Here is a 5,991-nt window from a genome sequence, read left to right as displayed (position 1 = left end):
AATCACTATTAAACCATTATGCTAGTTTATGCGTAATTGATATGTAAAATCATACTTTTTCCTCTAATTCCCTAAATAAAACTCCAAAAGTGCTAAGTTTTTATTAAAGTAAGTTTTTATTAAAGTAAGATTTCTTTTTTGGGGGAGGGGGATGGGGCCCGGGGATGGGGTAGTAGTGTAGGAGTAAGCAAACTGATAGTGATTTTCCCCCCCTCTTCTCTCCTTTCTTTCTTTTTCTACCTTTTCTTTTCTCTCTTCCTTCATTTCCCTCTTTTGTCTTTTCTTTTCTGTTCTTTCTTTTTTACTTGGTCCCCATGGAAGACCAGCCGCACATATAATTGGTGCAGCTGAATATGGGTTATCCAACCGTCTCTTGTCTTAAGTTTGATCTTTTAACTTTCTTAACATGTTTCAATCAATCATTTTTTTTTTAATCAATGCTTAGAATCATTATGTATGTATATGTTACTCCTTGTATCTCTTGTATGTATATTGTTATGTATTTTTTATGACGGAAATAAAACAAACAAACAAACAAAATGCGATACCACATCAATTTCTTATGTGTCATTATTTTTTGCGATTTCTTATGTATTTCTTTGTTTATTGAACCTTTTGTTTTTCATTGTGGTTTTTTTCGATGAATTTTGTCGGGGAATCTTTTGAGATCATAAACATTATAAAACAAACTCATTTAGACCACCAAAATAATATATGGTCTGACACTGAAGCACTTACAAAATGTTGTGTGATTTCGGAAACGCGTACCCGGGCGTCGCAAAATTGGTCTCAAAAGTTGCGCAAGACTTGAAATTAAGCAGCGAAGTCAAAAAAAATTCGCGCGGCGAAAATATTGCGCGAATAGTGGTTGAGGGGGGGGGGGGCTCTGAGGCCCCCCACCGGCCTAGACAGGGTTAAAATAATGTACGAAAGCAGGATCGTTTTTGACTGCTTATTTTGTTGCGCTTGGTATTTGCCAACCCATGGGTTATTTTAGTAGGCCTACCAATTCATTTAAATTGCTTCACAATTCTCTCGTAAATTGCCAATCTTTTCTTTGCTCCTTGACTATTTCATACAAGCTCTTTCATTTCTTTTCCCATAACAGTGTGCACCCTTGCATCCCACCTCTTCTATCAGGAATAGTTCGTGAAGTGAAGGGAAAATTAATATTTGTGAACATTTTCGGAGATAAAAGAATACTGAGTGAATATCACGAAAGGTTAACAGTTTCTAGTTTCGCCTTACAGGAATGAATAATTGAAATTAATTTAAATGAAAAGGCCTCCGACCAATGGAAATTCTTAGTCAGCCTCTGAAGTTTACACATTTATGTTTCGACTTTTCAATACGTACTGCTAAATATTGTGATATTTTGAATTTAAAAGTCACAGTGCTCTCCTATTTTACAATGATCCCCCGCATAAAGAATTAATTTGCTCCACTCCCAGGGGCGTATCCCATGATATCCTTTAAAATAGGATGGGGGGATGGGGGCGGTTTTAGAAAACTTTGGCACATTTACTGATTAATAGATTATTCATAGTCTCAAAGTTTTTTAGAACCCATTCCAATCCGTCCGCGTCTGAAAAGTTCCCAATCATCTCACACTATATCCTAACCATATCACAGTCCGCTTCATGCAACATCCCTCTTATTCTCATCAAACTTATTTGCCTAACGATAGAGACACGTTTCCTAGTTTATTTGACGTTTTCCCATTCCAAAACTTGTAGCAATCTTTTGTAGGCTACTTGAAGTCTTGCCCCACCCCCGAGTACCGAGGTGGTGACGTAACAATGCTACTGAAATCTCTCGGAGAATAAAGAGTTAAATTTCTTGTTTGACATGGTGTCGCGCGCATAATGTAAATAATTATACATGATATTCTTTGTCTTATAAGAGCCATACAGCATGTAGATGGGTATTGCAAAGGAGGACTGCATGCCGACTGAAAAACGAACTTTGAACTCGGCAATAAGTGCGGGATGGAACAAAAGGGCTCGAAAATCAAGAATTTTCAAGTATTTTATAAATAACTTTGACTGCTAGCTACGCGCACGTATACGCCTTTTCAAAGGTTGGAACAAAAATTATTTGTAAGGGCCGGATGGGCGGTCGTAATGCATTTACATAGTAAGAAAAAAAATCAAAATAGAAAATTACTGCATTTTTGCAAGAAATACGAAACTTTACTACACTAAAAATGAACGGAATTCATAGAGATCACTTGTTTAATAATTAAATTTACTTGAATATACAAGTACAGTATAAATTTTCTGTCATCTTGTAAAATCCTTGCTATCTTACAACCAAAATCGATTCAATTTTGACTGATGTTTCTCCTTGGTGATACGATAAGCTTTTTAAAATGATTTCATTAGAATTTAAACATGTATTACAATATTAATATCCACTTTCGAAATTTATATAGGGCCTTTGTATATCTTTTAGAGTTCTATGGTTGAAATTGGGGTGGGTGTCCCTACATCTCTCTGTTTACCTGGTAGAGTTTGATAAACACCAACTATCATGACACTAGTGGCGCCTGGTTCTATTGAATGAGATAAATATGTCTCAAAATGTGTGAATTGTAACCCAAATTTACATTTATATTTGTAATGTTTATCGTTATCATGCCTATCGGGCGGTCTGACACAAAGCGACCGTTCCCTAAGGTTAAAGGGTGTGTTGATGAAAACAATTTGTTTAAAATTCATAAATGAAATAGACTGATCTCAAATGGTTTGCTTTGGAAAGTGTATCTAAACATATTGATAAAATGACATTCAGTGTCAAACATTGAATAACTACAAGAATGACATTTGACCTCTCCTAAAACCATGAAGTATCGTGACCCAGTTACAAATTTAATCAAACTTTTTACTATAATACTGCAGAAATAAAAACAAATAATAAAATGTTTGCATTACTGCTAACTCTACTGCTATACACTTATCGACATTTTCTTATCGCTGTCTGAAGCTCGGGTTTTATCAAAGAAAAGATTGTTGACTTACATTTGCCTGGTGTACTATGAAATGCTGGAAGAAAGAAAGAGAACTTAATGGAAGGATTTTTGAAATTAGATAAGAAGTTTACGGCAGGATGAGTTGGCACGATATCAAAAACTTGGCCTTTCATAACTTCAAATTGAAATGGGAAAATCTGATGTTGTATTATTTAAAAGTTAGCTCACCCCAAGTCAAGAAAGCTCTAAAGCATGTCGAGAATTAGTATTTACATGTTACAATTCCACATCACCCTTCCCCTCTATCATTTATTTGTTCTGATTAAGTTATTAGTCACTTCAAAGAAAACATGCCACATCCATTTAAATGCAAAGCAGTCACTACATTGAAGTCGACTCCAATGGTGAATTATTAAAAAATAACGTAACTTTGGTCGGTCTACGGTCGCTTACGCTGGTTTAACTAGACATTATTTTGCCTTCATTTCCAGTTTTTAACTTAGGATTGTGTTAACGACCCCCCCCCCTCCTTGAAGCATTGGTCTATCGTCATTTTATCTCTTCTTTATCTTGAATACTTAACAAGTGGTCTGTCCTTACATATATACATATTGAAAAAATGCATTCCTAGCATATCACTTATCTTTAGGCAGAAGTCCGACAAATCCTGAACATAATCTTATCCAATGTTTGAGCTAGCGGTTCACTTGATGCGTATGAAATGTCAATCATACGACTTATCAACATTAATTTGGTAATGATTGATGAGAATATATTACGATCGAGTTGAATGTCCGGTGAAACTTGCCGTGATAGGAGCAGTGGGATAGTAAGCCACACCCCAAAATAACGTCGAATTATTAGTCGCCAGTTTTCAACTACCAATCTTGCAGACTTCTTCGTGTCAAAATATATGGAGACGTCAATGAAAGCAACTTCGTCCATTCAGTTATGTATTCTAGTAAGGTTAAGGGAAAGGAAAATGCGTGGATTTCATGAACGTATTTTTGTAAGCCCTCAGCACAAATCTGATCAACATTTCTAGTTCTTCTAGTACATGGTATGTTTTTAATCAAAATTTTGAGAAGAAAAAAAAAGATAGGTATACTAAATAGAATCTTAGACAAAGAAATAAATTTAAAGTTGTACGCGTTGCATTTAATGATGCTATATTAGTATATGGAATGTTCATTTCAAGATACACATACACACGCGCGCCCACCCTCAAATCCAGACACACACACTCCACATCACATCCACAGAAATTGTGCTACATTTCGTTCTCCACAAACACGACCCTCATTACTGTTTATTTATGCGTATGCGTGCGTGTGTGGGGTGGTGGGAGTGTACGGATAGAGGGTGTGTGTGCGTTAGTGTGTGTATGTGTATGCATTTGTTTTGAACAATAAAGTTTTTCGAAAACCTCTTTCTCTCGAGAGTAGTGGCGTGAATGTGTAGTCTTAAGGCACTAATTGTGACTTATGTAGTGAATGATGTTAGTGTAGATGTATAACTGTAACGTGTATGTAGTAAGTAGTACAGTTAAGAGAGAAAGTAAATTCTACATTCATGAAATACATGGACAAGGAAAAGTAAAACACCGAAAATTATATCTATCTGTTTTGCATCGTCACAATTTAATTGCGAATATGTACAGATAAATCCAATATCATATATCTCCTCGGTAATATTTCGTGAAATCGCCGAACCATACAGACCAATATATATGTGATAGATATCTATATCTAAGCATGAATAAAGAACGGAATTGTTGCTTTGGTGACGCTGGCGAGGAATATGTTCAAGATTCTAATAAAGTAGAGAGAATGGTAATAGGTAAAAGGATTTCAGTACAAGAAGCACATTGCAAACAATAGAATCATATAATCATGTCTGGTTTAAGTATAAGGAACAAAATTTCAATAACATTATAAACCGTTAATCATCTCTATACAACGAGTATCAATATAAGATATATAGGTATGAATGTTTAACTTCACTGAATTTTACACAAGTAGTCTAATGGTATTATTTAATACTGAATTCATATGGCGGAAAGTGTGAGCAAATTTACGCTTATGGTGTATTAAGAAATATTTAAACGAAAAGGTATGCTTTAAGCAAGTATTTTCATTGGTGTTATCATGATCAATTTCAATATTTTAATAAACCATAATAATAATGATAATGGTAATGGAATGAAATCATCATAATCAGTACAATCATCGTTATAATTATCATTATTATTATTGTTATCGTTATCATTATTGTTATTATTATTATCATAAGTATTATTATTACTATTGTCATCATCATTTTTATTATTTTGTTTGCTATTATCAATATTACATTATGACTACATCTATCATTACTTCTATTGCTATTATTGTAATGAAATGACGCTGGGAAAAACATGAAAATGAGAGTATTATGTAACAGACGGTATACATTGTAATCTTGATAGACTTGAAAAGGGGTCTATAACTGTACACAATATTTACATTATCGCTCGTGAATATATAAACTCATTCAAACAGAAGAACGACATTTTGAGGTAGCTAGGGTTTTTAGTAATTTTTTTTTAATTTTTTTATCTAACGTCATTTCCATCGATCACATAAACAAAGTTTGTGCATATAGCAACCAAAAGTTTTCACTAAGCCCATGTAGTCAAAGTTATTAATTCAAAGGAAGAAAGGTAGTTTAAAATAGCTTATTTTAGAGATTGATGAGAGGTATTTGAGTAGTCATGGTAATTATTATAATCCAATGGAGAGCAAGACATTATCATGCTATTTGGTATATTTGTCAAAAATCAAGCGTTACTTTATCATTATCTATGATTTAATTGTGAACTGCTATAGACGGTCCTATCACAGAGCTATATCACTGTAAAAAATGAAGTGCTAATTTAGCACTTGCAGTGCTTGTATAGTGACTGCACTACGAGTGCTGATTTTCTAGTTTAATTTTGAACTAGAAAATCAGCACTCGTAGTGCAGTCTCTATACAAGCAC

Source organism: Lytechinus variegatus, chromosome 1, assembly GCF_018143015.1.
Source record: "Lytechinus variegatus isolate NC3 chromosome 1, Lvar_3.0, whole genome shotgun sequence".
Taxonomy (NCBI): domain Eukaryota; kingdom Metazoa; phylum Echinodermata; class Echinoidea; order Temnopleuroida; family Toxopneustidae; genus Lytechinus; species Lytechinus variegatus.
This window is presented reverse-complemented; position numbering follows the sequence as displayed.